This window comes from Danio aesculapii, chromosome 11 (genome assembly GCF_903798145.1).
Source record: "Danio aesculapii chromosome 11, fDanAes4.1, whole genome shotgun sequence".
Classification (NCBI taxonomy): domain Eukaryota; kingdom Metazoa; phylum Chordata; class Actinopteri; order Cypriniformes; family Danionidae; genus Danio; species Danio aesculapii.
The window spans coordinates 34525619-34551008 of record NC_079445.1 but is presented as its reverse complement, the minus strand read 5'-3'; the positions used below and the strand labels follow the sequence as shown (position 1 = coordinate 34551008).

The 25390-nt window shown below is 34.3% G+C and overlaps 1 protein-coding gene across 3 annotated transcripts in view; it reads left to right on the top strand.

Annotated features, from left to right (window-relative positions):
- The first annotated feature begins 3448 nt into the window (after window positions 1–3448).
- Window positions 3449–25390, top strand: part of LOC130236942 (polyamine-transporting ATPase 13A3-like) — a 76440-nt gene continuing 54498 nt past the window's right edge. For 2 of the 3 annotated variants that reach the window (XM_056467703.1, XM_056467701.1), the window contains exons 1-2: window positions 3449–3592; window positions 22886–22974. The gene's annotated coding sequence lies outside the window, so the exon portion shown is untranslated. Of the gene's footprint in view, window positions 3593–3704; window positions 3932–22885; window positions 22975–25390 lie in introns of those variants that run through there. The other variant, XM_056467702.1, reaches the window with a different exon arrangement.

The window sequence follows — 25390 nt, the reverse complement described above, 5'->3', positions numbered from 1 at the left end:
GTGTGTACGGCATGTCCGGACCTGCCTCCAATGAAGCAAAATGTATCTAAATTATTATATATTTAATATATATGTATTAAAATTGCAAATCGTTTAGGTTTTCTGCACTGCCTGATTTTTATTTGCTAAATTCCTTTTTATTTCACAAAACCTAATTTTCCCTTTGTGATTGTTTTAAAATTTGCATTATTTTTATTCATTTCTTTTCTCAATAATTTAGTTTTGTTTGCAAATCTTTATTTTATGCTGCAAGTAAATAAGGCCCTGTATCCCACTGTTTCCCAGTGATGGGTTGCAGCTGGAAGGGCATCCGCTGCGTAAAACATATCCTGGATAAGTTGGCGGTTCATTCCGCTGTAGTGACCCCTGATTAATAAAGGGACTAAGCCGAAAAGAAAATTAATGAATGAATAGTTGTGCTCTAAGACTTTTGCACAGTACATCATGCTGTTTTAATGGTGTTTTGGCCAGCCTGTCTGCCACATTGTTCCCTCTACTCCTACATGAGCAGGTATCCATAAAAATGTAGCTTGTTTTTCTTTATTCATTTTGTACAATACTTGTTTATATACACTATGAACAGCAGCTACGCTAATTATTTTCTTTATTTTCCATTTCCACCTGGGGATACTCTTCCCGAGGCCCTCAGACTATGCAGAGTCACTGATTCGATCCAAGATCAACGACGAGATGATCCCAAGGTTTCCATATCCTGGACCAGGCCGTATCCTGAGCAGCTACTGTGGGGTCATGGAGGAGTGGAGAACATGAGACTGATTCCTGTGACGCTCCAGAGACAGACGAGTCTTCGCTGAGGCCAGCTTCCAGCCTCCGCCACTGAGACTGCAGCTCTGCACGAGACGTTTGGCCAGCGGAGAAATTAAAATGGTCGTGCCCAACTGAGTCTGGTTTCTCTCAAGGTTTTTTTCTTCACTTTCGCCATTTAGTGAAGTTTTCTTTTTTCCCTCTCCGCTGTCGCCACTAGCTTGCATGGTTCGGGATCTGTAGAGCTGCGCATCGTTGGATTTGCTCTTCAGTGTTTGGACTCTCAGTAGTGATTATTAAACCACACTGAACTGAACTAAACTGAACTGAACTTAAACACTACAAACTGAACTACACTGTTCCTATTTACTGTGACCTTTTATGTGAAGCTGCTTTGACACAATCTACATTGTATAAGCACTATACAAATAAAGGTGAATTGAATTGAATTGAACTTGTAATGTTTCACACAGAATGTCCTGTCTTTTTAAACTATTTAATGCAGATGATGATTCAGAGCACACTTCTACATCTGATTGGGGCAAAGTGTGTTTAAATTCATGCATTTGGACTTCCTCCATAGTAATATAATTTCAGAAGTATTCCTTGCAAATCCTAAATTGGGAAATCATATTATTAAATCAAAGTACAGTACCACATTGTTCACAGTCAGTTTAATATAGTGCTAATATTGTTTTACTTGCATGCAATTTCAGACTGAATAACCAAAGTAGTGTGATGAAATATATAAGGACAAGTTGTCACTATTTAAGTGTGTGAATGTGCAACAAATGTGTGAATATAAGACCAACTTTACCTGATTCTACATCTGCTGCTAGTGTTTTCATTGCAAGGCCAGTAAAATCACTGGCCTCAATCATCTCTGTTGTGAAAACTGAAATATTAGTCAACAGTTTTATGTATGTTTGAGTTGTATTAAAAGGTTTTTTGTTTCATATATTGTGTTATCTTTGGGCATACACCTTTCCTTTTCATTTATTATACAGTGAAGCTTGAAACTGGCATTTGGAACGGCCAATGATGTGTTCACTATAAGACTTCAATTGAATTTCATCTTACTTGCTATAGACCTTTTTGAGGGTCGTGAACAATAACAATGGTCCTAACGCATTTCCTGTTTTACATTTTTAATTTTCATAGCTTCCGAGAATCCACAACAGTCCATATATTGATAAATGATCCTATGGCAGGTGTTTTAATTTAAAGTTATCATTAAATTGCCTTGTTACAGTTAGGAAATAGTTTGACAACAAGCAGAAAATGGTCATGGGGCACTGACATCAACACATTGAAATGGTCTACACTCCCATGATTTTTAGCACTTCTTTATATGGATGAGTGAACACCAGTACGTCATCTGTAATTGTCGGCTTCTGCCATTTCCACTTGCAGTCCTGAGATCTTCTAAAGCAGTGGTCTCAAACTCAATTCCTGGAGGCCCACAGATCTGCGCAGTTTTGCTTCAACCAACTCCAACTCACACCTGCTTAACAGTCTCTAGTAGTCTTGAACACCTTGGAATGGCTCATCCCTAAGCCCGAATCCCTTCGAAAGGTCCTTCTATAGGAATTAGAGCAAAGATGCCGAAATTTGGCCCATTGTAACCCTTATTTAGACCCACCACCCTATCTGATGAACTGCTCACACAGATGGAGTGCTGAGGAAGGCACACCAACGCTTCATCTTTCTCAGGTGTCTCATGAGGTTTGGAATAAGCCCCAAAATCCTCGGCTCGTTCTACACCTGCACTGTGGAGAGCATCCTGACTGGCTGCATCACCACCTGGTATGGAAACAGCAGCAATTGCAATAGGATTGTGTGAACTGCTGGCCGCGTGAGCTTCCCTCCCTCCAGGATATCTACACCAGGCGATGCATGAGGAAAGCCAAGAGAATCTTTTCTCTCTGCTACCCTCAGGCAGACGGTTCCACAGCATCTGGTCACACACCAGCTGACTGAAGGAAAGCTTTCGCCCACAGACTATCAGGCTGATGAACACTTAACACACCTCACACAAACTCTTTCTCTTACCCCGCACTGCATGAGCCCTTCCAAATTGAATGCAGTGTGTGACACCAAACAACTTCCCTGTTATAAGGATCATGGGGGGCTGAAGTGTCCATCAGTTGTATTCTTCAAAATTCTTCATTCCAAAGGGCCTTCGAAATGCCAATTTTTGAGCACTTCAGTTTGGAACAATCCTTCAATATGGCGGCCATAATTGTGTTCACTTCGTCCTTCAGAGTGTGATGTGTCCTGTTTGGAACGCACTGTAAATAGCGAGTACATATTTTGTGTGTGAACTACCCCTTTAAGGCAAGCTATATAGGCACCAATGAGAGACCCAATTTTTATGATGTCATAAGGTTGACTTCTGACAAAGTAGCTATTTTACAGTAAACTACCAAAATACAAGACAATGATGCAAATATGAAGCCACTTTCAGCAGTCCTATAAAATACAAACGTCAAAATACAATTTTATATCTGAAACATGTATTTAAAACTGGCCACGTGTATCATAGATTTGACTAAAACGGAAAATACTGGCTCGTGGTTATATAGACCACTTCTCTCGCGCGCGCGCTCACTCACACGCACCTGACGCAGTTGCACGGTGACCTCATATCCTCTGCATCACTTCCTGTACATGCTGAGAGGCAGATCTGGGCTGTATTCTGGCACATTTACACACACACGTTCATCTGCTGTCAGCAGCGCGCACGACTGGAGTCTCGAGTCTCTTTGTCCGCGATCAGAGCGCCTTCATCATGACCCAGAGGTGATCCTCGCCGCGGTGGTTCTGGGTGAGTGCGATTTAAAACATATACACACACACATACATATATTCACACACAAGACCGCGCGCGCGCTCCCGCGCACAAACACACGCTCGCTTCATTGATGTGTCAGTATGAAGTCATGGCTGCCTGTATTCTTTCTTCCTCGTGTGTGTTCGAGCAGTTTCTGCGTTTAATTTCAGGATTAAATGAGTTAAAGCGCTGTATTGATGAATATGTCGATTTATTTTGATTTATATGGATGATATTTGTCAGTATAGCTGTTCTGCGTGTAGTGGAGTAACGTTATGTGTACTTTGAGTGTTACTCCGCTTTGGGGTTTCCATCAAGCGGAGTGATTTAAAGGTAAAGTGCATCTGAAAATTAATTTGTTATCAACAATTATTTATTGAGTCTCGTTTTTGTAAGCTTGTGTGACATAAATTTGAAAGATGAACACAAACTGAGACATAGACTCACAGCCTCACTCGACATTCACTTTAATTATGTTGTTTTTCTATACAGGGACTGAGAATGTCATTTTGACACCTTTTTATGTAAACAAAAGTCATTCATGAGTATATCTTAAAACAACACACACGAGATACAGATATAAATATAGATATGGTGCATTCTTTGATTTTTGAAATGAGGTCACTCTCTTGAACCTGGAGGAACCAGAATGACAAAATAGCAAACCGCTGACACGACATTTAATAAAAAATGTTCAATTAATGACAAACGTCAAGTTGTGACTTCTAAATGTGTGTGTGTGTATGTATGTTATTTGACTAATATATATTTTTATATTTAAACATTCATTTATATGCAACCAATATAGAGGTAAAGTTGGTTTTATATTTGCACATTCGTTCATTTAACAGTCTTTATATTGTTTACCATGTTACTTTGAATATTCGATCAGAATTAGCATGCAAGTATGACTTCAAAACAACAACACTATCTAATTCACTGTAAACAATGTTGTACTTTAATAGTCATTTGCTGCTAATATGATTTCCCTATTTAGAATTTGCAAAGAATACTTTTCTGAAAATATATTTTTAAGGAGAATGTCTGAATATCCGAATATAAAACCAACTTTACCTCTGTGCAACCAATTAGTACATTAGAATTTTATCTGAAACATTTGGATAGAAGTAATCAGTCAATTTTAAATACGGTAGTATTTCGCAGTGTTACTGCTTTACTCTGTCCATCAAATACATGCATACTTGAACATAAGAAACTTTCAATATATATATATATTTAAATTTGTGTGTGTGGCATATAAAATGTTGTTTTATTTATTTGTTGTACAATTTCTATTTGATTTTTATTTAATTTTTATTATTATTATTATTTTTTGTATTGGGTATGTAGGGTGTTTTGTATTGAATTCAAGCTTGCTTGTATGTTATTCACAGAGATTCTGCATTGTTGATATTCATTGGTTATTGTTTTCCTAAATATGCAGTGATGGTCAGGAGACAGAAACGTAACATTTAATAACACTTTGTCCACGTATTGATAGAGAGCAGGGTTGCTTGTTTACATGCTATATGCTTTAAAAAAGTAAATTATATTGACTGATGCCAAACTTCAAAACTGTAGTCTGTGCATGTGTATTTAAATAATGTAGTTGAACTTGATTAGGTTCAGTTTCTTTCTCAGCTGCACTGTTTTGCATCTGAATTTTAATCATTCAAAGTTTTACTTCTCCGTTTTTTTTTTTTTTTTTTTTTGTACTTTGGCTCAAAGGGCAGTTGTGTCATCATCAGTCGTCTCATTTTACACCATTTCCTAAAGCTTCTCATGATGTCTTATTAATGATTGGCTAATGACTAGTTTGTTTTCTTTAGTTCACGTCTTCTAATGTTGATATTTGTATAATCCAGTTGCAAGTGGTCAGTGTTTGTGCATATCACTATTGACTTAGAATCCAAATATGTTCTCAGACCAACCAAGGTTTAGGTGTCTTTTTTTTTTCCTTCAAAAGCTCTTTTAAATAATATTTTTAGCTGAAATTGTGGTCTAAGGTGATCCATAAAATGTATGTTTCATTATGTGATTTACTGTCAAACAATCTGTGCCTGTTGTAGTTGGGATGTTGTTACCAGTGTTGGTTAAGTTACATAAAAAGTAATTACTGATTACTAGTTACATCATTAAAATTGTATTTAAATAACTTTTCTAGTTACTGTGTCTGAAAAGTTATTTGTAATTTGACTGAGAAGTTAAAATTACTTGAATACTTCTCAACAAACAATATAAATTAAACTTTTAATTATTTAAATGAGTCAAATAGCGCTCTTAAGCTTTATTAAAAACGTAAAACGAAATGTTAAACATCTTATGCATCAAAAAAGCACAAAAACCTTCAAAGTAATGACACTGTTTTTCAACCATACTGTAGATAGTCATTATTTTCTGATTTTATTGTTTAAGCATGTTCATAATCTTGGTTAATTTAACTAGGGCTGCACAATATATCATTTCAGCAGTGAAATTTAAACCACTGAACCAAACTGAACTCTGAAAACTGGACTTCAGCAGTTTTCGTTTACTATGTTAAGCTACTTTGACACAATCTACATTGTAAAAGCGCTATAGAAATAAAGATCAATTGAATTGAATTTATCTACTCTTGTAATTTCTTTATTACATTTCATGCATCATTCACTCCCCTACGGAATTTTGCCAATATAAAATTAATAAATAATTTTCGAATAGAGCTATTCAAGTCGTCTGGTGAATTTGTATAGATATTGCCATGTAAAACGCAGAAATACAAAATATGGCAGTCTTTTTTTTTTCCAATATCGTAAATTGAACCTTCTTTGGTTGAAAATTGTAATTATTCTTCAAAATATATCTGTAAAACAAAATATAATAACTCTGCTTCTCTCAATTTATTCAAAACTGTTGAATTTATTTACAGTATTTCATGCAAGTCCATTATAACTAACCATGCTTAAATTACCTAAAAACCGTGAAGTAATCCTTTAAATTTACTTGATCAGTGGGTAAAGTAGTTACAATAATGTTAAATGTTATAATGTAAAGTTGTTACATTAATGTGCATGATGATGTTAGAGAACGGCCGGCATTAAAAATATCATGCATCCCTGTTTTTAAAATCCATAGTATTCTCTTATGTTGATGGATTGGACAAGTCAATATCAGACACTGTGACTATTGTTTTCCTACTTGCTGAATATCATACACACTGCTGTAAGTGGAAAGATTGTGCCCCATGCTTTAAACATTTCCGAAACAAACTTAAACTCTATTACTCCTCACTGAAATTACTTAATTGTGAAATTACTTATGTATATTTATTTATTTATTTTAATTAATTTATTTATTTAATTTTTATTTATGTATTTATTTTATTTTTATGTATTTCTTTTTTATGTATTTTTTATTTTATTTGTTTTAATTAATTAATTTATTTAATTTTATGTATTTATTTTATTTATTTTATTTTTATGTATTTCTTTTTTATGTATTTTTTATTTTATTTATTTTAATTAATTTATTTATTTAAGTTTATGTATATATTTTATTTATTTTTTTATTTATTTATTTTTATTTGTGTTTATTTATTTATTGTCTTGCCTGTATTATGAGCTCACCTAGGTTTAATGCTGAATGTTTTGTACTTGATTAGTTACCTCTACGATATTTTGTATTCAATGTTTAATAATAATAAAAAGTAATGTGTATGATGTTCTCAAAGGGTTAAGTGTAAAGTCTTGTTAAAATTGGTGCGATTTTATGCTTAGTCTGGTCTGAAGATATCGGTGTTTTGGGGACAAAGTGAATTTGTGGTACAGTACACTTGTATTTAAAACACATGGTGTCTGTTTTGAGGAAAGAATGGAATGGTTGAAATCAGCAGGAATATGTTAAACTCATTTAAAGTGTCAGTGAAAAAACAATTTATTTTTCCTATTAGTCAAGTATCTTGAAAAAAAAAATCTATCAGTGTTTCTACAAAAAATATAACCCACCACAATTCAGTTGTTTCCAATATTGATAATGATCAGAAATATTTCTGTAGGAGATAGAAATGTGGTTTTATAACTTTCGTTTACTTTGATCAATATGAAAAGAAAGTAATCATCACATTCATTTCACCAGAGACTTTGCAAAATAGGTCAGGGAGGTCTGTTTTTGTGTGCCGGCGGAGGTCAAGTGTAGGGCGCCGCTGGTCAGACATTGATGAATGCAGTTAAGATGAGGTTTTTTAAGGGGCAGGAGGGTCACTGCGCCTCTCAAACATTGCAACACTTTTGTGGAGTGTCAATATTATGAGTTGCACGACTGGAAAGCAGTTAACCTCTAAAGTGAATTTTTAGCATAGAGATGCAGTCTGAAGGAAGTAAATAACTGCGCTGTTCTGTTGTCGTTTTACATGCATTTACATCAGATTGGTTTGAGGGATTGTTTCACTCAAATATTCAAATTTACCATGTGTACGCAACCTCAGTTGGATTCAGATATGTGAAAGTTTGTTCTTACACACAGAAAAAATTGGAATTGACAAAAATCTGTAATAGCAGGTACAGAAAAATAGGAAATTAGAATCTGCCAGGAAAATTGTAATCTATGCATTTTTATATTTAAATGGTATTCAGAGTTCATAATAATAATAATAATAATACCATTAATGATAAAACGTTGGAGATTATAAAAGTAATATTCTTTGATGACTGCAATATATTATACATTATATGTACATTCTTCTGTAGCATTTAAAATACACAACACTAATGTATTTACTAGCACAAACAATACATTTAAGTATTTATTAATGTTTGTTAATGTAGTTAATGAAAATACAGTATATTAACTAATGTTATTACATGGCTGTCTGAAATACTTGATTCTGATTGGTCTGTTGCTACATTCCAAGGTATGTTATTGTGAGATAACAACCGCTAAATAATGCAGGCTCATCCGAGAACTTCGAGTCCATGAATACGTTCAAATCCTTACACTTGTATCCACATTCATATGTATCTGCTTGTCTGTCACGCTGTGGTTTATAACTGTTTTTGACAATCCGTAAGAGAGAATATGCTTTATCCAGCCAATTTTGTTTCTGTCAGCTTTGCATTTTTGACTGTTTGGCACCATGTGGTGATTGAGTAATGTGCAAGTTGGTGTATACTCCGGCTGTTTTAGTTTCTGTCAGCTTGACTGAATAATGCGCAGGTTAGTGTATAGTAAATCAGCTGTTTTCGTTTCTGTCAGCTTTGCGTTTTTGACTGTTGGCTCCATCTTGTGATTGAATAATGCGCAGGTTAGTGTATTCTTTATCAGCTGTTTTTGTTTCTGTCAGCGGCGCCATCTTTTGACTGAATAATGCGCAGGTTAGTGTATACTCCATCAACTGTTGGCATTTCTGTCAGCTTTGCAATTTTAACTATTTGGCACTATCTTGTGACTGAATAGTACGCAGGTTAATGTATACTCCGTCAGCTGTTTTGGTTTCTGTCAGCTTTGCGTTTTTTTTGACTGTTTGGTGTCATCTTGTGACTGAATAATTCTCAAGTTAGGGTATATTACATCAGCTCTTTTCGTTTCTGTCAGCTTTGCGTTTTTGACTGTTTAGCACAGGCTTGTGACTGAATAATGTGCAGGTTAATGAATACTCCATCAGCTGTTTTTGTTTCTGTCAGCTTTGCGTTTTTGACTGTTTGGCGCCATCTTGTGACTAAATAATGCACAGGTTAGTGTATACTCCATCCCCTGTTTTCAGTTGATGGCATCAAACAGTCAAAAACGCCTGACTTGTAACTAAATAGGGCGCAGGTTAGTGTTAGCTTTGCATTTTTGACAGTTTGGTGGCATCTTGTGACTGAATAATTCTGAAGTTAGTGTAGATTAAATCAGCTGTTTTCGTTTCTGTAAGCTTTGCGTTTTTGACTGTTGGCGCCATCTTATGATTGAATAATGTGCAGGTTAGTGTATACTTTATCAGCTGTTTTCGTTTCTGTCAGCTTTGCATTTTTAACTGTTTGGCGCCATCTTGTGACTGAATAGTTTGCAGGTTAATGTATACTCCATCAGCTGTTTTTCGTTTCTACCAGCTTTGTGTTTTTGACTGTTTGGCACAGTCTTGTGACTGAATAATGCGCAGGTTAGTGTATACTCCATCAGCTGTTTTCATTTCTGTCAGCTTTGTGTTTAATTAAAGAATTAATAAACTAAGGCTCAGAACACTGTCTCATTTTTATGTTTTGTGGCAAGTATTCGTGTAATAAACTTGATTAAAATACATCCAGGATGGTTGTTTTGGCAGAATAAATCCCTTCAGGCTTATACAACCTTATCCACTTAGTGTCAAGCTAAATTCAGCGATAACAACCTCCTGGATGTACTTTATCCCTAACTTAACAAGCGCAGTGTTTGAATTTTAATAATGTGTTTGTAAATTGATAAATGTTGTACAAGTATTGTTCAATATTTCGTTGTTAGTAAATACATTAACGGCATGTCCTGTGTTGTAATATCTTCTTTTAAAAACATAAACATTTTATACCAGAAAATGTTATAATACGGGTAGCCATTGATTCAGTAGTATGGTAAAATGACAATCAACCTAATTAGGATTTGGACAATCTTCAACACATGTTCTCATGTTTATTAACAGAAGAAAGAAGCTCAAACATATTTGTAATTAACAGATGGTCAGTAAATAATGACAGAATTTTCATTTTTGAGTGAATTGTCCATTTTTTGCACTATAATTCTTACATGGGTTGAACTGGAATCTAGAATTTTATCTGTGTGGTTTTGTTCTCAAGTCCTGAAGAGCTTTGAGGCGATGCCGATATTACTCTGAGAATATTTTATCAGACGAGCTCTAAAACAGCAGCGTATGACAGAAAGTCTGCCAGTGTTGAATCAGAGTCCACGTGTGAAATATGGTGACATGGTGCAAGTCTCTAGTGCAGCTTTCCCACTGTTTGCTCTCTGAATCTTCGACGGCAGAGGAATGAACCAAACCTTTTAAGTCTTCCCTACACCGTTTACTTACAACAATCCCAGAAAACCCACTCGGTTCATGGGAGGCGTGATGAAAGACACAGGATTAAAATAGTAACTAATGTAAAATTTCAAACCTAGGCGTGAACCAAAAACAACAGATTGCAGTCAAAGGATTGAGCTAAAAATATGAAGATTTATTTTGAGTTAGCATTCTGGCTTTTTTATTATTATAAGTCTTAATGTATAATTTATAGGATTTACATTACATTAACATTACTCAAATATGTCTTTGTGTGCCCATTTTTCTCGTTCTCTTGTCAGTGTGCAAATACTTTTTTCTTTTTTAATAATATATTCATTCCTCTCTTTAATAATATATTTATTTATTTATTTATTTTTTTACTTATTTAAAGGTGCTGTATGTAAGTTTTTGACTCTTGTAAACCATAAAAATACCATAATATGTTTGCAGATTTATAAGAAACATGACAAGTGAACATACTACTTTATCTGAAAAACAATGCAGATATTCTGCTTTGAAAATGTCTGTTACGTGTTGGAACGTCTGTCTTTGTGTTGGTTCTTTTAACCCGCCCACTGCCACTTTAGCTAATTGTATTTCAGCACCCCAGGTTGTCTTGTTTAAAAACAGCGTATTTCATTCATTAATTCAGAAAACCTCTAAAAGCATGCGTCCGTGATCGAAATGTGACCACATGAGGTTATTTAGCAAATAATATAAATATTGCTAACGTAAACGTTAAGTGAGCAGGCTACATTGTAACATTACGCTAAATTTGCAGTTATAAGCAATTTGGCTGTTTGTATCAGATGAAACATGACAGAAATTTAAATACAGCCGCATTCAGAAGCACAGAATATGCACTCACTCACGAAATGGTAAGTTTTATAATCTAATTAATACAAATTAAACCTCTTTAACATTAGTAAATGTAGATCCTGAATCACTGATATGTGTTGGTTTTGAGTCTAAAGTTAAATTTCAAACGGTTTATTTTATTTTCAAGATCTGACGTAAACTATCCCCTGCTGCTTTCAGTAGTATGACAATAAATGTTATGTAAAATTGCATTCAAACTCACATTGTTAGCTTTTAACACTGAAAGCACGTCAATCGTCAGACTCGCTCCTGTTGGTCCTCAATCTGACAACCTGCGCTTGAGTTTCTTTTGATCCTGATATGCAATACCTAGTTCATCCACTGGGTGTCAAACTTGCATACCTTTTAAAAGTATTTTTTATAATCTCCAACAATCTTAGAATTTTTTTTTATACGCTTTGTTTTAGTTCGTTCACTAATACTTCATTTAATTCATTAATTTTAATTTCTTATTCCCTTATCTGATAATTGTTATATTCGTGTATACATTTTTAATTTGTATTTCATCGCATCATTTTATGGGCTTTCCAGTCAATGTGGCAAATCCTTGACTTGATTTTTGTGTTAATATTATATATTTTATTTTATTTATTCCAATAGCTGATCTGAGTAATGACTGATCTTTCATGAGTGAACTAATTCTTGTTTTTTTAAATATATTTTATTTATTGTAATGTAAATAATGTAAAAGTATTTTAAGTAATTTATTTTATAGTTTAGTTCATTCCATAATACAGTGGTCTCTCATTATTCGTGGGAGATACCTTCTAAAAATAACCCGCAATAGGCAAAATCTGCTAAGTAGTCTACTTTATTTTTTCATTTATTTATTTGTATTATTTTTTTAGGGGTTTTTCCCCTTTAATTTGGATAGGACAATGGGGGTTATAGACATGAAAGTATTGGAAGCAGAGAGAGTGGAAGGGTCAGCAAAAGACCTCGAGCCAAGAATCGAACTCAGGTCGCCGTGAGCACCATGGTGCTGTATGTTGGCACATTTAACCACTAGGCTATTGGCGACGCGCTTTATTTTTTACAATTTTTATAGAAGTATAAGGCTGTAAAACCCCTCACTACACACTTTATACACTTTTCACAAACAGGCATTAACATTTTAACACTTTTCTCTTTTGTTTAAACGCTCTCAAAGTTCAAACCTTTGTAGAAAAATAAGTCCAGTATTATAGAATGAATCCAAAGATCAAAACCATTTGATCTTCATTTACTTATTCCGTAATAGCGCCCTACCGCTGAAACTTCAACCTTCCTTAAGGATGTCTAAAAGTTCAACTTTTTGTGCAATGGTTAGCATCTTCCTCTGCCTCTTGGATGCTACTGTGTGTGCCTTTGACGGTGCATAACGTTTCGTCGACAGTGTGGCGAAAAAACTTGCGAACATACAGTTAAGCTCTTCAGAATCACACTGCTAGCGATCAAAGAGTTCTGTACTGTACAGGGGACACAGCACGGATGAGATTGATTGACAGCGGTCTACAGCCAATCAGGACACAGAACGCAATGCACTAATCAGGATGCAGAACACAATGCGCCATAGAAAAAAAAGCATGTAAAATTTCACGAAAAAAATCGGTGAAACTGCGAGGCCGCGAAAAGTGAACCGCGTTTTAGCGAGGGACCACTGTACTTTTTATTTTTAAAAATATATTGTAATTATTTCATTTTATTTAATAAAAAATTTGTTTTATATTTTAGGTCATTCACTAATACTTATTTAAATTTTAAATATGTTAATATATTTTCTAATTGTTAAGTTTTTACTTGTATATCTATAAATATATCTATATTTTATCTTAATTTTAAATTCATATTCAAATGCTTATCAGCAAACTCCATTTTATTTTATTTATTATCTACATTTTTATTTCTGAGTTGATAAAGGTTGTTTACTGGCCCTCAAATCAACCGGAAGACTCTTTTATGAAGGGTAATTCACTGTAGGTTGTAGTACTTTGAAACGATCAGCATTACAAATGAAATCGTCATGTAATCTCTCAAAATCCCACAGTGTTTTCCTTCCCAGGCTGCAGCATTGACAATGAGAGCTGCTAATCCAAAACCACGTGGACAGACTCTGGTCCCCTTTTCTGTTTGATCTTTTTTTTTTTTTTGATTGGTACACCTCTGTAGTCCATCTTTTTTCCCTTTTCTCCAGTCTTGCTGAATGGGCAGTACCATTGTTTTCAGCTATAAGTCAACCGTAGTGTAATAAAAAAAAGACTGCATTTCTTTGAAAAGGTCTTGAATTAATGAGGAAAACTTGGATATTTTTTCAGGTATGCTTGGATTTATTTATTCTAGCTTTAAGTTGAGACACTGCTGGCAATTTTCATATACATCTCAATTCAGATTTTTTTTTGGCTTTCCCTGACTTTCATTTGTAAAGAAACCCTCTAACACGTGCTGTATGCTTTTGTGTCTGTAGAGTTCAAGTATGATACTTATTGTAAAGGCTGTATATGAGTTAATATGAGTTTCTGCCTCAGCCATAAATCTGTGCTTTAGCAGCTCTTACATAAACCAAACTTTACTGCTGTATTTATATAAGTGACCCTGGAACATAAGTCTTATGGTGCACCAGTATATTGTTGGCAATAACCAAAAAAATGCATTGTATGGGTCAAAATGATTGATCAAAATCATACATTTGCATATTAAGATAATGTCCTGTGATGATGTTTTGCACATGTTATACTGTAAATATGTAAACTCAATCGATTGATTTTTGATTATTGATAGCACTTCATTTAGACAGTTTTAAAGGCTTTTTAAATTTTATTTTTATTTATTTATTTTATTTATTTATTTTTTTTACATTTATTATTATTTTTTTTTAAATATTTAGATTTTTTTTAACCCTCAGGTTATAAATATTGAAATTGGAGCATCTCAACCAAATTTTGTTCTATTTTAACAAAGTATAAATCAATAGACTTTGTAGACATCAACAAACTTATTTATGCAGCATTCAGATGATGTGTATTTATTAGATCTATACAAAACAAATTCATAGTCAAGCCCAACATTATTTAAATATGACGTAATTATTCAAATAATCAGCACAATTTAAATTATTTATATATATATATATATATATATCTAGATATATATATATATATATATATATATATATATATATATAGATATATAGATATAGATATATATATATATATATATATATATATATATATATATATATATATATATATAGATATAGATATAGATATAGATATAGATATAGATATATATAGATATAGATATAGATAGTTTTGGACTGGACATGACATGTTTTTCCAAAGGATAATAATTTGATGTACAAGAGGCATCATTAGCTATGTTTCCATACAAAAATGTGAATTAACTTTATGCGCAAAACTGGATTATCGCATAAAAGACGTGCAAATAAAGCACAGTTTTCATCCAACGAGTCAAAGAGAACAAAACTGTCACTTCCTGAATAACTGGCGCCAAATATCAACAGTAAAAATGGAATTTTCTGCGGAAGGAGAAGCTGCGTGAATTTTTTTTAAATTTAATATATGACTTGTGGCTCAGAAGGCAATCCTGAAATGCAGAGCCCAGACGCTCTTGATTCTTAAGGTCATTAATAATGAATTAATAACACTAATACTGAAACGATTAAGGCGTTTTAGAATGACCAAAACAACAATACAGATGTTTTATAATGTGCTCATCCTGCTGGTTTATCAATTCACACACATTTTTATCATCACATGATCTCTTAGAACAAAATCACATGAAAATCATCATACTGGAATTTGTTCGGTAAAAGTGTTTCCATCGTAGTTCATGCGCATCTTTTCTTACCGAATAAAAAGTTTATCTTACTTAGTTATGTGTTTTTTATGCACATTTTCAACATTTAAGCGCATCTTGGTGTTTCCATCAACCTATTTTATGCACATCAAAAATGCGCATAAAAATAGGTGGATGGAAATGTAGCTATTGTGGGCATTACAAATAAATAAAAAATGTTTATCGGCTGTAATTTATGCTTGAACAACAAATGTAAGTCAGAATTTGTCAGGTGTAGGGCTGCACGACACTGGAAAAATCTGAAATGGCGATATTTTACTTTTCTGCTGTAAATATTTTCTGCGATATAAATACAGTTTTACAAGATGAGTAGAACAACACTATTTGATGGTTTTCTGTGGAGTCTAACAGTATTCAGGTACAGAAATTGAATAATCACAATGCGCAAAATGCTTTTCTTGCTTTGCTTTGTCTCATTTCTAGTCCAAATATTTAAAAAATAAAAACTTAGATCAAGTAATAATATTGTTTGTTTTAAAATACAGATAAAACAAGGCAAAATTAAGAGTTTTCCTTTAAAAAGAGTAAAATTATCTGCCAGTTGGAGTAAGTTAAATCTTGTTTTCACTTGGAAATGTAGATATTTGAACTAGAAACAAAGACAAACATCCTAGTCATAAAAACTTTTAGATTTTGTTCCATAATTTGTATGAATTCTGTATAAATACAGTGATTAAATACAACTCTGTAGTTCCTGCTCAACTATGATCCAAAATTAACATTGCATATCTTTGCAGTGTGACTATTGCTGATGTGCACATCACGATATCGATGCTGAAACGATATATTGTGCAGCCCTAGCCAGGGGTATGAATAATTTCAGTCTTCACTGCATCTGAATCTGAAGATTTTGCTGAGAGACGTCCATACGTAATTTTGCCTCATGCCTATTGTATATTTTATTTAATTTAATTTGGGCTAGCATTATTTATTTATTTATTTATTTATTTATTTATTTATGTATTTATTTATTTATATTCTTAATCATGGAGTGATTTTAAAGGATTGCCAAAAACCTTCATCTCTAATTGATCAAACAAAACAATCTAAGCTTCAGACGTTTGTGCTAGAAGTCTATGCATATTAGCATATATTTTTATTTAAGGAAATAATGCCTTGTTTGCATATGTGAACATAACATTTACAAAAATTACTTCCAAAAACTTTTCTTGTTCTTGCAATTCGTAATTTGACTCTTTTAAAATTATATTCTCCCATATATTTAGTTCACCTGCAGTGTCTTGCCTTATATACAATGTGAATGCTGCTTTTTAATGGGGCTGGGCGATAAAATCGATATCTGTATTTATTGACTGAACGCCATCGTCAATATCGATAATTAAAGTTATGACGTTTCGGTGTGAAGCGCTGTAGTTTATTAAAACATGGCTGCCGAATGCTCGCCTTGGAAGCAATGCCAATAAGCTTAGGGTGTCAGTTTGTAATTTTCAATGGAGGCGCGCGTTATTTTCCAGGTACACCTAGTTGAAAAACATCTGAAGTTTTCCGGAAGCCCTGAGTGCTAGAACGAACCAATCTGCTTCACACTTTGTCGGGAATATAAACATTTCAGTGATAACGGCAGACTAATTACCTCAGACAAACACAAAGCACGTGCTTGGGCTTGTCACTTCAGGTCAGAATAACAACTCATGCAAAAATGAGTGTCGTATAGCAGCAGTGAGGAGATTGTAAATAAAAAAGCATGCTAGGATGTCGCCAGAGTGGCTTGTTGGTTTCTTGTGCATCGCAGCCACTAGCTGCCCATCTAAATGATTTTTTTTAGCATAGGGATAATGTAGTCATTCAACTTCCCAATTTGTAATGTTGCAGTATGTATTTGTATAATGATGGTTAGTTCCTTTACTTGTGAGGTCAAATCTGATTATAATAATTTGTTTTGTTTACAGTGTTTGAGGTTTACTGTATTGTTATTATTGACACCTTACAGATTGATCCAGTTGATCTTACCATTGCACACACTTTGTAACATTTTATGTATCAAGTTTAAGAGTCTCTTTAACAGTTATGTTTATTTGATTCTAAAGAGATCAGATATTTTGTTTAAATGGTTTTGTTTTTGACTATTAAAACTATTTGCCTTTAGTAATGTTGGTAAATTTAAAATAAGGTGGTTAAATAAAAAAAAATTCTAATATTCCTAAATGTGTTGTTAGAAATATTCAATAATTATTGATATCGAATGATATGAAACATGATACTGTGATGATTTTTTTTTTTGAAATATCGCCCAGCCCTACATTTGAATAATTTTTTTTCCCAGTTTACACCAAACCTGCATTTAAAACCCAGTGCACTTGTCGAATCTAACCATTACTGTAGGATGTTTTAAACCCTTCTGTGAGTATTTCTCATGGTCCAGAGCTTTGAAATATAAGCAGGTCGTCCTTTTTTTCCTTTCTCCGCTTTGATCATACTTTCTTGACCTCAGTTATTGAGTGCAATCGGATTAGAGGATTTTTTTTTGTCCATGCTGTCCTGGACTACAGTAGTATCACATCAGAAATGCATGAGAAAAGCACACATTTGTTGTTCTCTGAAACCTGAATGAAGGCAAGAAATGTGTGTGTGAATTCAAGAAGTGCTCATCCAGCTGAGAGTCAGAAAAGCTGTGCACTGTTGGTGTTTGACATTCAGATGGGTTTTTAGAAGCTTTTATGTTCAATATTAAAGTGAACATTTAATGTTGGTCCAAAAGTAAATTGAGGGTCTGAAAGAAACACTCCTGAAACGAAAATATTCAGTCAAACGAATCAAGTATTTTCAGCCAAAATGTCACTCACTGTGATTTTAATTGATATTTTGTACATGTTATGGTTAATGTAGACTCTCCAATCTTGTAAAATAGTTTGTCCTGACTTTTTAAGTCTTATTTTTGGCAGTTTACACTAGAGCTGCACGATTCTGGTTAAAATGAGAATAACTTTTTTTTTTTTTTGCTTGATATCAAGATCAAGATTTTCTCATGATTCTGTAGATGTAAAATAAAGATTAATATGAGTAGACTATTATTATTCTCAAAAAAATGTTGGTAAAACAACAAGAAAAATATTAGGCCTATGTATGTTTAAAAGCCTACCTTTTTTATAGACTTTGAATGGAGCGCTTGACTAGACTTTAAACTCGTCCTGGATGTTAAGTCACAGTAAAGTGATGGCATCATAATTAGGAAGTTGACTTATGTTTGAGACACATCGTCACCTTGGAGTTATAAGGTTCTATCTCCATTCTAAATGATTACTGAATAATGTTTAGATAATGAGCTTTAAAGTTTTTGCATTCCATAGCAAACAGTATGTGTGTAACATTTGTTTTTTAAATAAAAAGACCTAAAATGTAAACAGCTTATAAAAACATGTCATAATGTAAATAAGTTGTCAATTAATAAGAATGTCAAATTCAATTTTGACAATGTCAGGTAGAACCTTATAATTCTAAGGTGACGATATGCTTGCAATCTGTCATTGACAACATTATTAGACCATTTTTTCACTGGTAAAATGAGACATTTGTCATTATCAGATTCCTTCTTGCATTATATTCAACATTATGTAGTTAAACTGACATTAAACATTTATTTTCATGCACAACACTATTTGTTCATTATGAAAGGACGAACGCGGCGCTCCCAAACGATCACTCTGTGCAACAAGCTGAATGCTGTTTACAACTTTATTACCTGTTATTCACAGCCTATGCAGGCTCTGTTCACTTCAGTAGACATCATTTACGGGTCCTCTCAGTAGTAAACAAACAGTGCGTCAGCTCTTGTGTGATTTTGCAGCCGCAAATACATCATTACATAAAGACCTAAATGACATTTTTTTGGGTGAATTATACCTTATGAATATAGTATGTGACTTTTTCAACACCATTGGGTGGTGTCCATGTTGCTGTGCTACGTATATAAAACAATGTGAAGACTTGTGCGACCGCCTTTATTCTTCTCCCGAACTTACAACAAATATAATTGGCTGAATCATCGAGATGCTGGATTAAGATCGTGTGGGGGTTCTAATCGAGATCGTGATCTTTTGTCGGTTAATCGTGCAGCCCTAGTTTACGGCACTATTTCCAAATAAACACACTGGGAAACGTGCATGTTTAAAGATTACATTTCTACCATGGCTACTTGACATGTCCAATTTTGTTATTTATAGGTTGATTTGGCAGCATTTTTTCTTTATTGCTCAAGTTGAATCATTTATTTGTTTTTATCATTTATTTTTAAGATTTAATTGTTACTTTTCTGCATTGTTTACTGCTGTTAGAATGAGAAATGTTTATTTTTGATGTACATTTTTACAATTTTAGACTTCAATCTCTTAAACTGAAAAGATTTGGGTAGCTTTTTTAATTTTTAAAATGTATAAATTTTTCTGGTTTTATAAAGCCTATTTTGGATTAATCATGTTTGTCTTTGAGCTCAATATGTGGTTTTCATATTGCATTTTGTTTTTGTTCGTTATCCTCTTATCTTTTAGGATGCCGGGCAAAATCATTAAGTTCAGATTGCGGGATCTGCTGTACATTTTTAATTAATATAGCCTCTTAGCAACCTGTCCTGTTTCATAAAGTCTAATATGGGTTTATTGGGTTTATCTGAAAGCTTTAATATGTTGTTCTCATATTTCCTCGCCTTTATCCCCTTCGTTTTATCTTTATGATCAGAGTCTAAATCATATAACATAATACACCTTTATTGTGACACATTAACTCAGCGGTTAGTGCCATTTTTAAGCCCATCTAATAATTAAACCCTTCCTGCTTGTCAGCAGATATGCCATGTGACAAGTGACAGTGCTCTGTCATTAGGGAGTTTTCCCTATAAATCCAATAAAATAAAAAAAATAAATAAAAAGAGTAGGGTTAAAGGTCCTGTGAAGTGTGATGTATTGTGTGCAACATGAAAACAGGGCGGAGCTTTTCAAGTACCCCCTCCCCTTTTTAAAATAGGCAATATTTATTAAAGGTTTATTTAATCTTAGCGTGTTGCATGTCCATATTGCACCAAAATTGGTGTTGGAAAAAAAAAAGGTCTGCAGCAACATGCACGGCACACGTAAAGTCGATTAGTTGAACGGTTTTTGACATAATAAAAATGTAGTCCCTCATAGATATTTATTTTTTATTAGATAGTAGAGCTGTCACGATACTGGAATTTGATACTAATCGATACTAAAATTTAAAAACATCGAATTCCAGCAAACGTTTGAGCACGTTCTTAAACAGCGCTGATTTGTTGTTGTATTCACGTGCTCAGCAGAAGTGACTGTGATTGGCCATGAAGGTCATCAATTCACCAACTTCACCACTGTTTACTGAAGTTTTCTGAAGAATGTAGTCGATTAAATGTTGTCGAATGAAGTCGATACATTTGACAACCCTAGTTTTTACTATGTATTAGTGCTGCTTGATGAATTGCATGTAGTTTTTGTACACATTTGTCCGTGAAGCTGGTTCAGTAATCAGCAGTAAATCTCCAGAACTTGTGTTCAGATGGGAAATCGACGCTTTTAAAATTTCAGTACCAATTGCTACTGAAGTCGATACTTCTGACAACCCTTGTAGGAACAGACAATACAATGTAGTTCAATGGCTGTTTTTTCCCCATGATTTTTGAGTAGTTCTTCCTTTGTGTTTAACAGAAGAAAGAAACTCAAACAGGTTTCATTTTTGGGTGAACTATTTCTTTAAGGGTCTAAAAAATGAAGACCAAACGCAACGAGAAACCAGACCGACTTTGTAAGGACAGCTGAAAACTTTTGTGTACTTCTGAATACTGCTGCTAAATACTTTTGTGAGCTATCATGTAGGCTGTCATTAGGTAGTTGCATATTGTTAGCTGATGTTTTTACTCTTTGTGTCTGGCTGCTGAAAGGGCTTGTTTTGTTGCACAGTATTGGTGTGAAAGTGCCTGGAAACGGAGCTGCCGGCAGAAATGTGACTCAGCAGATGCAGATCCTCTGAAAACTCTGAGATTCGGACAGCTGGAGAAAGATAGACATGTCGGACCAGCTTGTCTGACAGGGCTTGTAAAATCTAGCTGTCCGTCTCATACCTGAGGCATTCTGCTTGTTATTGTTGTTGTGGGTTTTTTGGTATAAATTGGTATTGACAGTTGTTTCTTTAAAAAAATATTAAAAGTAAGTCTGATTGTGGAGAAAAAGCTACATCGTTGCATGAGCAATACATCTTAATTTGTGAAATGGCCCAGTAGTTCGGTACGGTTCTGTTCGGTGCAGATCATCTTTATCAGACTTGCATTTCCACTGCCAAAAGGGTACCAATGGTAATATATACTATTATATAATGCGATTTATATAAAATAAATAAATAAATGCAACGTATATGAACACATACAGGCCCTTACAATCTCTGATATGTTACCAATTACAGAAAAGCTACACACAACATGCATTTAGTCCTTACTTGGGTCAAAAACAACATGCAACATGTAGCCTACAGTCAGTTCAAACCTCTCATCTGTATCTTTAATCTTCACCAGCACATGGAACCTCTTTTAGAAAGTAATTCCGTCATTCTGAGTCCAAAAGGTGATGATAATAGTTAAACATGGTTTTGTTTGTTGATGGTTTCGGTTTCTGAAAGAATCATTTGCTCCTTTGTTTTTTCGCACTTCACTCTCGCGCTTGTCCGCTTTCTGAAAGGATGTCAGAAGCACTTCAATGATCACGCATGTTATTATCATCAGCTCAAGAAGTTTGTTATTTCAAATAAAGACACACATGTGAGCCTTGACATGATAGCATCACGCAGTTGCTACAGATTTGTCAAAATGATAGATAGATAGATAGATAGATAGATAGATAGATAGATAGATAGATAGATAGATAGATAGATAGATAGATAGATAGATAGATAGATAGATAGATAGATAGATAGATAGATAGATAGATAGATAGATAGATAGATAGATAGATAGATAGATAGATAGATAGATAGATAGATAGATAGATTGATTGATTGATTGATTGATTGATTGATTGATTGATCAGTAAATGTGATGACTGTCAAACCACTCAGGTGAACTTTACCCATTAAAACTCCATTGACTGCAGTGCAGGATGGCATGGAAACCTCTTCCAGGGTTGATTTATTTCTTTTTTTTTCAGTCTTTGTGTGAATCCAGAGTCAGATGTTTTAAATAACGCACTCATGATATAAATTTCCTGTGGGCTTTATGCTGCCCTGTCGGCGGTGTTGTGACTTGTCTTGTTTATATGTTTCAAGTTCCCAGCAATAGAGCAGCCAGACGCTACTGGCTTTATTAATGCACAGTACAGTGCTCTTTTTTTTTCCCTCCACCCCATTTCATGTTTTTAGTGTCTTTGATGTGACATTTCAGTGTGTGAATAAAACTTTGAACCACTGGTTACCTAATGTTTTCTCTCACCACGAGCTTCTTTTAAAGACTGAGTAAATCTCTGACAGTGACACACATTCACATTTCTCAGTTGAGAGAGAGCCTGTGTGATTCATAGAGTTTAATTAAGATTTGCTCTTTTGTTTCCTCTCAGGAGTCCAGGTCTGCGGTGAGAGAGTTGAAGAGAGAGGTCTCTTTATAGGTGTAAGGATTGCCCAGGGCCACAGCGCCCACAATCTCAAGGTAAGATTTAAATCATTTCACTTTATATATCTGCAGTTTCTTTACAAAAAGCCTTCCTTTTAGTACTTTTACTTTTTTGCTGCTCTTTTCTAATTTAATGACTGTCTGGGTCCAATAAAGCCTCTAAAGAAACACTTTTGTTTATTAATGATTACATTTTTTTGGAAGTAAACTCATTTTTCTCAAGTCCTCTTGAGTGGCTCGTAGGTGACCATCAACCGTTTTCTCAGAGGATGACAAGCTGAAGAAACATTCCTTTAACTCTGATTTTAGTTTTATTTATTGAGAAAATTACGAAGCACTGCAATGTTCATCTTCAGATCATTAGTAGACCAAAATGTGTATATTCCATACAAGCTGAAGCTGATCGGTCATCGTGTCACATGACTTGTGGTATGCTTGCAGGATTCATTCAACTGGGTGCGTCTGAAAGGCGCAAGCGTATCACGCAGCTTGCGCACACAAGCCGTGCACCTATAACAAATAAGAAACTTGCGAAAACTCTAGAAAAGACGTTATATGCTAAAAATGTCACTGTCATTTGAGATCCCCAGCAGTTGATCTTTTTGCACAGACAAGGTGTATTCATCTGATTTGTTGACAAATGTGTTGTGGAACCATCTCTTGACAGTTCGAGGGTGCTTTACTGGGCCTTTTGCTCTTAGCAAAGAAACTTTCCAAAGACGTCTGTTTCTTACTCATTTTGCTGCCTGTGGGTTAAATTTGGGTGCTCAAGTTACCGAGATGTAATCGAGAGAATACGGTCATTTTTCAAAATGAAAGATTTTTCAAAAATAATACTTGTTCAGACTCGGATAATAAATAAAATGCCAATAATTAAGGATTTCTTGTGCTGCCTGGTACTAATTGACCTACGGACCGGTACTAATCCACAGCCCGGAGGTTGAGGACCACTGCCCTAGAGTTTAACAGTTGAGTTTTACCATTTTTGAATCCATTCTGCTGATCTCTCTGAGTCTGGCTGAAGCATTTTTATCTTAGCATAGATTATTGTATCAAATTAGACCATTAGTATCTATCTTAAATTCAGAAACTGCCATGATTGCTGCCATGATAGCAACAGGCGCCATGATGTTATGTAGCACTGTTATCTAGCATAACCAAATAAATTGGTCTTTTTTTTTTTTTTTTTTTTTTCTTTCTTTGAGTGCAAATTAAAGGGACAGTTCACCCACATATATAACATTGCTCTTTATTTGCTAATCCTCAAGCCATTAAATATCAATTTTTTTATTTTTTTAGCAGAACATTAAAGAGCACCTATGGTGAAAAATAAACTTTTTAAGCTGTTTGGGTAGACATATGTGTAGGTATAGTGTATTGACCGTCATATCAGGGTGATATACAGACATCCAGTTCTTTTTTTCAATGGAACAACATAAAAACGGTGGACCAATTGGAGCGGTTTTGAGATCGACTGCAACTTGACATAGTAGTGCGGTCCCCCCGACCACCAATTTTGATTGAAAGGCTCGCATTACCATATCCTCAGTTTGTTTTTTCACGTCCGCCATTTTCAGCGTGTGAGTCAAAGCGATGTCACCAAAGAAACACCCTTGCTTGATTTTAGACGTAAGGCTCATTGAGCTCAACACAAGATCAACATTCACCACATGACCGCTCTCATCGGCGCCATTGTTTGTAACTTTAGGTGGGTTTGCAAACATGTGTACTTCATTGCGTCTTCCTTAAACATCAGCCGTTTGCATTTCACGTGGTCACAGAAGCTCCCTGTCATTTTACCTAGGTGCAGATGGTTTAAGCTGTTTTTTTCAGTAGGGATATGCATACTCCACGTCTTAATTCTATTTCTGTTTAGTTCAGTTATGACTTTAGTCCAATTAACGGAATCACAAATCGGTTTTGAGCTTATTTAATTCAATTCATCTTTATTTGTATAGCGCTTTTACAATGCAGATTGTGTCAAAGCAGCTTCACATAAAAGGTCATAGTAAATTGGAACGGTGTAGTTCAGTTTGTAGTGTTTAAGTTCAGTTTAGCTCAGTTCAGTGTGGTTTAAAAATCACTACTGAGAGTCAGTAGTGCTTATGTAGGCCTAGAGTTCAAAATTCATGTTTAACTGAATAAACAGTTAGCAAACACAAGTACATCTTATTGAACATAATTTATTTTCATCACCAAATTTCATAGTAAAACAGTTTCCCAAGCAGTTTGTGATGCATTTTGGAAACAGGAGATGAGTCCCTGTTCTAATGCGCCACCTGGCTTGAGAAACCCATTCTCAAAGACTTATTTAGTCATTATTTGGGTAGCACATATATTTTGAATGCTTTCAGCAGCATTCAAATGAGCCATTTTAATCTAGATTAATCTAGAGTAAATCCAAGATTTGCAGTGGGATTAATCTAGATTTAAAAAAAAAAATCTATGCCCA